We start from the raw sequence: 11,464 nt of genomic DNA, 5'->3' as shown, positions 1-11,464 counted from the left end.
CTAAGCTCATGTAGAAGGAAGACCAAGATTTCCCTCAACCTTACCACTTAGTAACCTTGACAGAATTCCTTCCAAATTTAATCAGAGGCATTAATCATGCGTGGAATGTGATAACTTGAAAAAATACAAGTTATTGTAGTTTCTTAAGTAAAATAATAAGGTTTCATCGCATGAAAATAGAAGAATGCATAAAGAAAATGTATTCAATTTAACTAATATGCGAAAGGTTTACCGTAAAAGAACCCACCTCTGTTTTACAATCTTTCAACATTTTTATCGCAATATGTTAGGCAAAAAAGAGAAAGGTTCGGCCAGCAAGTGCATTACACGTGAAATAATCTTTCTGACCTCTTCAGTGTGAGGAATTAGATGTTGGGTGATCAAGTAGCTAACAGACAAAAGAGGTTGGCAGGAATATCAAAAAAGGAAAATTAGGACAACTTTTCGAAAGTCTTAATGGCGCGCGCTGGCATGTCAGCACCACTTCCTGTATATAAACTGAGTTTCCCTCCTCAGAATGGTGTGCACAAAAATTGGCCGAAAAAGCAAGTTCCTTACAATCTTCATCTTCTCTCCATCATCTTGAGTCTAGGTGGAAGCCTAAGGCATAAAGAGAAGGAGAGATCCACAAATTCCATTACTCCCCCTCCCTTCTAGGCAGCATTCAAGCCAAAGAGAATGAAATATCAAACTCTGAGGCATAATCACTCGATTATATCTCCATTTCCTTATTTTTATATTGTATTGTTTTGTAATTTGAATGCTAACGCCGAAAGGCTTAAAATGTTATATATGAAAGCAATGCATTTCTACTTCCACTCTTCCATCTCTTTAACTCTTCCATATACATATATGATTGAATAACTAAGTAGCAATGAGTGATGTATTTAATACGTAGAAGATCATACTGCACACAGTACGGGTTTTGTTCAGTTAAGAGCAAGCATCTTAACCTTGTTCATTTGAAAGAAGAACAAGAGTAGATAACAAAATCATTGAATATGTGTAACTCGCTCCTAAGTAAGCAAGTAGCGAAAAAAATGCAGTAATGCATTCACATCGCTAAGCTCTTATCATACATTACTGAGAGGTCAATGTGTGTGGTAATTAAAATGCGTTGGGAGGCGGGAACCTTAATTAAGGATTAGCTACTATTATTGCATGCACAATGATTCACGATATAGAGTCACTAAACTCATATATTTGCATCCCAAAAGGCGAGCAAGTATGGTAATGCACTAAGAGGTGTCTGCCTTAATTTGTGGTTCGTACAGTTATATCTCTTTGAAGTATTGAAGCATCAGCAAGTTTATTTAGTAATTCAATTATGTTTTCTTCATCACCTTGTCTGAAAGAGAGCATCTTTAATCACACCATAACTCCATATTCACCTTTCACCGCCAAGCATCGTAGTGTAAATAGTTAGGAGAAACTCATATACTCACTACTACAAAAACAACATTATTTGACGCCTGCAGTTTTGTTATACTTGATAGGTTTAATAAAAGCTATCAAGTAAAATGATAAAACGTCAAGAATAAAAAAATTGAAAAAATGCATAAATTTTTTTAAAAATAATTCAATACGTGACCGTTGAAAACATCAAGTCTATTTTAATATACTTGACATTTTAAAAATGTCAACAAAAGTTACTCCATTGTCTAAATAAACTTATCTGTACTTTTTTACTTTTTTTTTTTAATTTTATTTTCTTTACTTTTAGTTTCCTCTTTTCCTCTTAAATTAAACTAAATACCTAAACCCTAAACTAAATTCCCAAATATATTTATTTTTCCTCTTTTCTTCTTCGTCTCCCCTACGGTACATTGTTCTCTCGTTTCGTGTTCATCTTCGACTTCATCTTCTCTCCGACCAGGCCTTCTCCATTCTTCGACTTCATCTTTGGCTTCGTCTTCATCTTCGTCTTCTCCCTAATTCATCATAGAACTTTGTTCCTCATCTTTAGCTTCAGCTACATCTTCGTTCTCTAACTAAGAATTTCTGTTCGGCTCTCCGTTCCTCTTTCACCTTCGTTCTCCGGTTAAGGGTATGTAGTTTCTCTATATTTCTTTATTCTCAGCAAGTCAAAATATGGTATGTTTCATGTGGATTTTCATCCCCTTTAAAATTAGGTTTCCATAGTCTGATTTCATAATGTGTTGATTGTTCACTGTGTATTCAAGTTTTTTGTTTTTATTTCAAAATGATTAAGAAAGTGTTCATGGATTCGTCTCTCTCTGCAGGTTCTATTTCAAAATTGTTTAATTGGTCTGAAAAGGAGTAATTTTATGTTTAGATAACTAGTAACCACGAGTTGATCTATGACTAACACATTTTTTGTGTGTGTTTAATTTTGTTATTTTGTGTTTAGATAACAAAATTTTGTGTTTGTGTATAGATAATTTTTTATTTTTTGTTAAGATAACAAAATGAGTAATCTCTCTTACACGTATTTGTGTTTAGATAATTTTGCGTTTTGTGTTTAGATAACTACTAACCACGAATGGTTAATTTTGGGTTTTGTGTTTAAAAGTCATTTTACCTTCAGTTTTGAGTTCATATGTCAGCCATCTTATATTATGCAAGTGTTTGTTTATTACTAGGAAGATCAAAATACCAACTGATCAGCAAGAAAAAACATAGACAAATGTACTGAGGATCACAAGAGGATCAATTGAAAGTAAGCTTGTGGGAGAAATTGCAAAACAAGTCCTCAAGAATAAGAGATATTACAATCTCATTGACACAACACTCTGGGAGGGATAGTTTGGGAGCCTCTCAGCAAACTGTAAAGCTTGGAAGATTTTAGAATTTTGTTATTTCAATAGATTTATATATTTGTTTCTTTACATTTACCTCACCAACAGATATTATGTTTTACATAACTAGTAACCATAAAGGAGGGTGTGGAAGAAAGGTTCGTAGTGATTTATGTTTTCTATACATTTAGATTCCACGTTGAATTTGAACTAGGTATCACTTGGTCGTTTGTTAGCAAGATTCCACAATGTGCACTTCATATAGAAATCCCTTCTCTCTTGCCATTTTGTTCTAGGTAACTATAGTATATGTTCCTTTTCCTAGCCACGAGTGTCATTCTCTTCTGCTGTTTATTTCTTTATAGTTTATCCAACAATTTGAAAGTAAAATTTTGTTTGTATTTATCTTGACTGTCCTGATTTCAAAAGTATTCCATTAATTTTCCAAACTCATCAACCCTCTTGATGTAACCAATTATAAAACTCAAGTACCAAAAGCTTCACATATTCTTCAAACAACTGGAGGTTGTCTATGTTTCATCTACCTCCATTCCAAAGGAAGGTGAGAAGCTTCTAGGAACAGTGTTCATAATTATTTACATCAAGAGGATCAAGTTGTTTGGAGAGATCAGACAATACTTCTATAATGAGTGTAGCCATGGTGAAATTCTTCTTCTTCTTGTATTTGCTTGCAGATTGTTTGAAAAACTAAAGGAAATAAAAAGTTGTGCTCATAATTATTTCCATCAAGGGTGTAAAACACTTCTCATCATCGTCATTTATTTTTATGTATCATTGTATTTTTTTATATTATACTTCAAATTGATAACCATTACTCAATAACTTCTCTTAGGATTTACGCCTATGGATAAAGCATGGATGCACAAGAGTAGATTATCCAAAGATTATGAATTGGGTGTAGAAAGCTTCTTGAATTTTGGATTTTCTAATACAAATGATGACTGTATTCGTTGTCCTTGTTTGAAATGTGGGAATTGCGAAAAACAAAGTCGCACTACTATTAGAGATCACTTATATGTCAATGGAATTGTTGAAAGTTATAAAATTTGGTTTATGCATGGCGAACAACTACCTAACTCATCCTCATGTGGAAAATCTTCTAAGTTTGATACCTACAAGTATGAAGATAACACTAGTACAAAAGTGGTCTACGACGACAGTTATTTACTGTCGTAAACGAAATTCGCGACAGTTATTTTCAGTCATAGAAGCGGGAGTCATGGAAAGTTCTTCGATGACAGTTTTTAAAAACTGTCGCAATAAGTTATTTTATGACATGAAATAAATGTCGTTAATTAGAATTCAACGACGTCAAATAACTTTCATATTTTATTTTATGACAACAAATAACTATCATCATTTGTGTATTAACGGCGGTTAAATAAATGTCGTGAATTCATTTATTGTGACATTTTTTCGCGACAGTTTTTAATTGTCATGAATATGTTAATCACGACAGTTTTTCTGTATAAAAATGTCATTGTTTTGCTATTGACGACATTTTTTTCCTGTCACATATAGGGCAATCGTGACAATTTATTTTATTAAACAACTGTCATCGTTTTTAGATTGACAACAATTAATAACTGTCACAAATTCATTTATTACGTCATTTATTTTCTGTTGCAAATTTCTCAATTTACTACAGTTTTTTCCTATTCTCCATGCCGCTCTACCATTACACGAACCATTTGAATGACAATAATGTAGTTGAGAATGACAATTTTGAATTTATAATATTGACACCCATGTAGAAAAAAGTAGTCAACACTTTAGTATATATACGATATAATACAATTTATAATATTCGTACATTTCCAATCAAGTGTCAACAATTTACAAGTACAAAATCCCAACCCTTAATCAAAAAATATTTTAAATAACATTAGAATACATCTAACAAGATTTTCTGCAGAAGCATAAATGACCAACTGAGAATGTTCGTCTCTGAAAATGTTCTTTGAAAGAAAACTCATGAAGTTGTCGACTCCGGTTGAACCTACAAAGACAACATGAATATAAGCATCCATAACACATACATTTGTGAACCAACATTACCACAACAAAGATGAAAATGGAGGACTACCATGTAGTAATGTGAATGTAAAAGAAACATTATATATATTATGAATCTTGTTTCTAATCAAGAACTTATTTCCTAACCATGTACTTGATGAGCGTTTGTAGAATTTAATATCAGCAACCAAAACAACTGCAGCAGCCTCTTGATCAAACCCTTGCACCAATTCCTGAAATCAATGCCTCAAATATTTAGCTTTTTCCCAACATCGAGATAGAGAAAGAGAACCAAACAAAGAATTCATCTGTTTGTATTGACTTCTCATTATTCATGGAGACAAAAAGAGACAAATATAGAGAGTTCAAGTGTGTGTGTATGTGTGCATAAAGCACTAGATAGGGTTGAGGTTTAGGGCACATCAAACCAATATATATACAACCACTCCTGAATATTTTTCATGAATAGAAATGATGTTGTTCATTTGTACGTGCAAAATGTCAATTACAAAATGTCAACCATGAAATATATAATCCTGTTCTCATAAGTAATTCTCACAAACTAATTTTTCCTAGTTACTTGGGTGGAGGTTTCTTCAGACATGTACACGATGGAAAAAGTGAGATGAGATCGAAGCTTAGCATGACAAGCAGAAAAGCAAGAAGTGAAATGAGATCGAAGCTTCAAGTATAAGAATGCAAAGCACTCTCTCACCCCTGTTTCTTGCAATAAAACTCTCAAAATTAAATATAGTAACAAACATTAGCTATTCTTTGGTTAACTCTTCTCCGATGAAATTTAGTTTATTATCCCATTGTAAATACTAGCTCTGAGAATCTGTACATACTCTACTCTTAAGTTAAAACCTATTACATTGAAAAATGTGAGACCAACCAAAGAAGAAGTTTCCTCCTCCCTAGGCTTACTGCACTGTTGTCCATGGTAAGAAAGGTACTTCAAAAAGAAAATGTCCAAGGTATGCAAATTTCATCAATGAAAAGTTCACAATGTTTAAAGTAGAGCAAAATAACCATTTGTAGTCCTTAAAGTTGGGTCGTTCCTAGTCCTTACAACAAAAACGCTACGACAATACATGTATGACAATTTTTAGTCCTTAAAGTTGAACAGTTTGACATATCCTTGAGGGACCAAAGAAACGTAGTTAGAAAAACTTAATAAGAATGAGAATAAATACAAGTAAGGAGGGTGGTATTGTCCCAAATTTCCACAACTCGTCTCAAACGTTCAAAATTCTATGGAAACTCATCAATAAACAGTAGAGCTTTAGGTAAACTTTTGAAATTGGAAACTTACCATGGCTCTATTCGGTGCAAGTCCACGTACTTTACTTTTTTTTACTTTTGAGTTAAACAAACAATAGAGCTTTAGGTAGACTTTTGAAATTGGAAACTCATCAACCTAGCCAAATAAAGATCAAATTTGCTTTAACAAAACGTAAATTGAAGTCCTTCCAACCCGATTAAAAAAAAAACAAATAAGTCTAACACTTTAACAAATTTCTAGTGCATATTATGCATCTCAATTGATCACAACAAAATAAGATTGAATATAAATACCCATAAGTAATGTCTTTTCAATATTAATATTGCATTTTCATAAAACTTACAAGGGTGAGCATATAAATCTACCACCAATACTTATCTAGAAAGTCTAGTAGAGCAGATAGCTAAAGAAGATTTGAATTTAATTTGTAGCTAAATTTAAAACACGAAAACTATAGTCTCTGCAATACAATAGCAATAGCAAAATTATCAACATAGTGCAGCAAGTATCTCTGATATAATTTAATTAAGCATGTCTTGCTAATACAGTAATACTAAATATGGAAAATATCTAGAATCCCACAGCATACAACACCAAATTTTATATGTTGTAAACAAAAGGACATGATGTCTTTATGAGAATAAACTAGAGTAACAGTGCCTCATGTAAAATTATATCAAAACCTCACATACCAGACAAATATATCCTTGATAGAAATAGAAATTAGAAACTAAAAAATGTTGTCTAAATCCAAGTTATAAATGAAAACTAATGAAATCCACAACTAGTAATAATATAAAAAGGCTTAACTAGATACAAATAAGTTCTGTCTGTAGTCTAACTCTAAAACAACAAATACTCATCATTACCTCTAAATATCCCTGCAGCTGGTACAACATTATATGTTTCAATAGCTCCCAACACATAACTGAACCACCAAATTGAGGAGAAGGCAGAAGTTAAGATACACAGAAGTAGTGCACATTTTGACTTAAGAAAATAAAACACAACAAAAACGTTGTTGGACAATGAAAGAATGATAAGACAAAAACTTGGTGGTTAGAATTTATATGCTCGCCTTTGTAAAAACTTGTTAATTCAACCCTTTCTTCTTGAAGGTGAAGACAATACTAAAGAAATGATGATGAACCTAACCTAAATTAAATATCACAAACTAAAAACGATATGGTTATAATGGGGGCTAATTCTGAATCTTTTCAAATCCCCCCTTCACTCTTCTTTACAAATACAAAGAGTTTATAATATCTTAATCTATTGTTGATCATTAAACAAACTTCATTTTAATAAAAAAAAATACGATGAGATACCAAATAGCAAAAATGAATGAAATGAGATTCATTATTCACTTAGTTTAACTTGAAATAAAATATAACAAGATATATATATACACACCTTATATAGGACATTATGTAATGGGACAATGAAGAATAAGTTCAATAAACTTTAATGTACCCCAATCTACCATAAACTTGAGTTCACTCAAAACCTTTAAGAAAATGGACAAATAGAAATATAATCAAGCAAACATAATCATTTTGTTAGGTACATGCAAGATAAACTATTCCACACCAACATATATAATCAGTATACAAATGAAATCTTTGAGTTTCACAAGCTAAACTCAATTTAAACTTTGAACTAACAAGTCCAAACAATTTTCATTGTAATTCAATAGTTAAAAACGTACCTTGGAGCCCTTCCAACCCTATCAAAAAAACATATAAGTCTAGCACTTTAACAAATTTCTAGTGCATATTATGCATCTCAATTGATCACAACAAAATAAGATTGAACATAAATACTCATAAGTAATACTTTTTCAATGTTGCATTTTCATAAAAATTCAACAAGCATTGTCACTCTCTCAAGGATTCTTCAAGCCCTAAGTATGAAAAAATGTTCAATGATTAAATCGTACTCCATTTACATGATAATTTGACAAAGTTGAGTTGATAACTCTCATAAAGCCCTTAATCTGCCCTCCCCCCAATTTCCAACACTATTGTTGGAAAGGAACAACAAGATCTTTCAAAGTAAGGAAAGAACTACTATGGAGATTTTAGATGATATTAATTCAAGCAAACGTTGATATACTACTAGTATACCATACTAATTAGACTAAAACACTTTCAGCGAGACTAGAACTATACAAAATATACTTTAAACCACAATAGTTGAATATGTATTTTGGTAGGGAGGTAGACACTACTTACTTGAACAAATAACGACAACGTCCTTGAAGTAAGAGAACTTCTGCTAATCCTTCAATTCAATCAATTATTCAAAATGTCATAAGGTAGTCATAGGAAGAAAATATAGTTTTAAAACGTTGATAAAAAGTAAGGTAAAAAAAGTGTATAGACTTAAGTTTCAAAAACTTAAAGCCAAAAACCAAATAGATAACATACATAAATTCCATTGGAAAGTGTATAGGCTTAAGTTTCAACATACACATTCATACCTTTCCAATGTTTATAACATACATCGCGGTTTATGTTTCAAGCAGAGGGTGTATTTCAACATTTTCAAATTTACTCCTTTTGGAAAGATCTAGCATGGTAAGTGGCAAATAAAATTCTACCATACAAAATAAATCTTAATTCACCATCATTTTTTTGTCTTTCCTTTCAATATATATATAGAACATGTAGTAATTTTTGTTGCTACTATCATTTTATAGTAAGAGAGGAAGCGGAAACATACCTATAATTATCAATAATCACTTCCCTCTATCCTTCAATCAAAGCAACTCAATAGCAACCATAAACAAAATATCAATAGAAAAATCAAAAGTACTAAAATTCACTTGGAAAATGCATAGACAAACAAAAAGACCCTACACACCATCAAAGTTTAAGATCTCACATTTCATTTTTCATTCTTTTTTTCTCAAAACTTCAGCCCATAGCCATGACATCTCCTTTGGCCTTGATTTCCTAATTCGAACGAACAAAAATCAATCAAAAATCAACCAAATGCTTCATTGAGGCATTTCATCAAACACATTGTAAGCTACCAAAATGTTTCATCACCAACCTACACAAATTCTTGAAAACAAAGAAAATAATTTTAAAGATTGCAAAGAAATCGGCACTAGCCATGACATCTCTTTTGGAAATGAGGATAAGAGGTGGAACGAATCTGAGAAAGGCGAGATTTGGAGGCTTCAATGGTAGACTCCAAAGAGTGGTTGTAGCCCGTTTGTCGTGTAGTAGAAGAGGTACAGGCGGCGTTGGAGTGGGGAGATGGCCACGAGGGGGCAGTGCCGATGATGGACCTCGTCGTCGTCTGGAGAAGGGAGTTCAAGGAGTTCGGAGATTGGGAGGCGAAAGGGAAGAAATCTGAAAGGGGAGGCGAAAGGGGAGAAAGGGTAGAAAGCTGAAAGGGGAGGCAAAAGGGGAGAAAGACGAAAGAAAGAGGAAAGGGGAGAAGGGAATATGTTAAAAATCTCTAAAAAAGTTATTATTTTTTATATATTAAATATATTATTTTATTATTGTTTTATTTCTATTTTATGACATCAAATAACTGTCGCGAAAAACATTTTCCGAAAATTTCCGTCTTTTCCCGCCAAAAACGCGTTTTTTTCCCTTTCGTGACATTTTTTTTTCCTCCCTCTATTTTGTGAAATAAATAAATGTCGTAGTAGAGGGTTTTTCTTCTAGTGTAATGATCTTGAAAGTATAAATGAAATTATTGAAGTTGCTCATGACGAGTATTCAGAAGATCCAAATGAATTTGAGAAATTGTTTAATGATGCTGAAATACCATTATTTGAAGAATGCAAAAAATTCACCACGTTGTCCACATTAGTCAAGTTGTATAATTCGAAAGTTAGGTATGGATGGTGTGATATTAGCTTTCCAGAGCTATTGAATACTTTAAAGGAAAGTTTGTCTCATACCAATGTGATCCCAGCATCAATATATGAACCGAAGAAAACTTTAGGTGCACTAGGAATGAATTATGAAAAGATTCATGCATGTCCTAATGATTGTTGTTTGTATAGAAAAGAATATGTTGATGCAATTGAATGTGGTGAATCAAGGTGGAAGCATGCTAATAATGCAAACAAAGGGAAAAAACATATTCCTAGAAAAAATTGTATGGTACTTTCCATTGATTCCATGTTTCAAAAGATTGTTTCGGAGTATTGACAATGCTAAAAATTTGATTTGGCATGCTAATGAGCAATTAGTTAATGAAAAACTATGACTTTATGTAGACTCTCCAGCCTCGAAGTTAGTAGATTTGAAGTGGCCAAACTTTGGTTCTGAACCTAGGAATATTCGTTTAGCATCGTCAGCTGATGTAATCAATCCACACGGTGACATGAGTTCTAAATATAGTTGTTGGCCCGTATTGATAGTTATTTACAATCTTCCACCATGGTTTTCCATGAAAAAAAAGTTCATGATGTTATCAATATTGATATCGGGTCCAAGACAACCAGGGGATGACATTGGCACGTACTTAGCACCACTAATTGAGGATTTAAAACTGTTATGGAAAAGTGGTGTTGAATGTTATGATGCTAATCAAGATGAAGTATTCAATTTAAGAGTTGTTTTATTATGGACAATAAATAATTTTCCTGCATATGGAAATCTTAGTGGATGTAGTGTAAAAGGGTATAAGGCATGTCCAATTTGTGGAGATAATATGTCCTCTATTAGATTAAAATTTGGGAAGAAAATGGCATACCTTGGCCGTCGAAGATTTCTAGCACGCAACCATCCATACCGTCGTCAAAAGAAGTCATTTAATGGTGAAAAGGAGCTTAAAACAATTTCAGAACCTTTGCCTGGAGAGGGCCATATATTTGAGAATAAAAGACCTTAAATTTTCAAGAGGAAAGAAGAAGACAAAAAAAACAGCCTATGAAAGGAAGTGAAAGGAGTTGTTGGAACACACTATCTTCATTTTTTGAGCTACCATATTGGAAAGGTCTTCATGTTAGACATTGTCTAGATGTGATGAACATTGAAAAAAATGTTTGTATGAATATATTCGGCACACTTCTTGATATTCTTGGAAAAAGTAAGGATGACTTGAATGCTAGACAAGATTTAGTTCATTTGAACATTCGACCAGAGCTTGCCCCTATCAACGGTGAAAAAAATATTTATTCCTCCTGCTTGTTATACTTTTACAAAGGAAGAAAAACATTGTGTTCTGAAGACATTGTCAGAAGTAAAGGTACCTGAAGGTTATTCTTCTAATGTTAAAAAACTTGTGTCGATGACTGATTTAAAACTTAATGGTTTTAAATCTCATGACTGTCACGTGCTTTTACAACAATTATTTTCTATTGCGATAAGATCTGTGCTTCCAAAACATGTTTGGTATGTCATCACTCTGT

At 32.6% G+C, this 11,464-nt stretch overlaps 2 long non-coding RNA genes across 2 annotated transcripts; one reads left to right on the top strand and one right to left on the bottom strand.

Moving 5' to 3' along the window:
• Nucleotides 1–1,781: 1,781 nt before the first annotated feature.
• Nucleotides 1,782–3,505, top strand: LOC116402586. Its single transcript, XR_004215035.1, has 2 exons — nucleotides 1,782–2,047; nucleotides 2,604–3,505. It is a non-coding gene; the product is annotated as an uncharacterized LOC116402586 (long non-coding RNA).
• A 1,482-nt stretch (nucleotides 3,506–4,987) lies between these two features.
• LOC116402607 lies at nucleotides 4,988–9,504 on the bottom strand. The gene is made up of 3 exons (XR_004215052.1): nucleotides 8,806–9,504; nucleotides 7,918–7,984; nucleotides 4,988–5,029 (listed from the first exon to the last, which is right to left on the bottom strand). It is a non-coding gene; the product is annotated as an uncharacterized LOC116402607 (long non-coding RNA).
• Nucleotides 9,505–11,464: the final 1,960 nt, after the last annotated feature.

The sequence above is a fragment of the Cucumis sativus genome, chromosome 3 (genome assembly GCF_000004075.3).
Source record: "Cucumis sativus cultivar 9930 chromosome 3, Cucumber_9930_V3, whole genome shotgun sequence".
NCBI classification, from domain to species: domain Eukaryota; kingdom Viridiplantae; phylum Streptophyta; class Magnoliopsida; order Cucurbitales; family Cucurbitaceae; genus Cucumis; species Cucumis sativus.
Note: the sequence above shows the minus strand (reverse complement) of the source record. Positions and strands in the feature narration are given on the sequence as shown.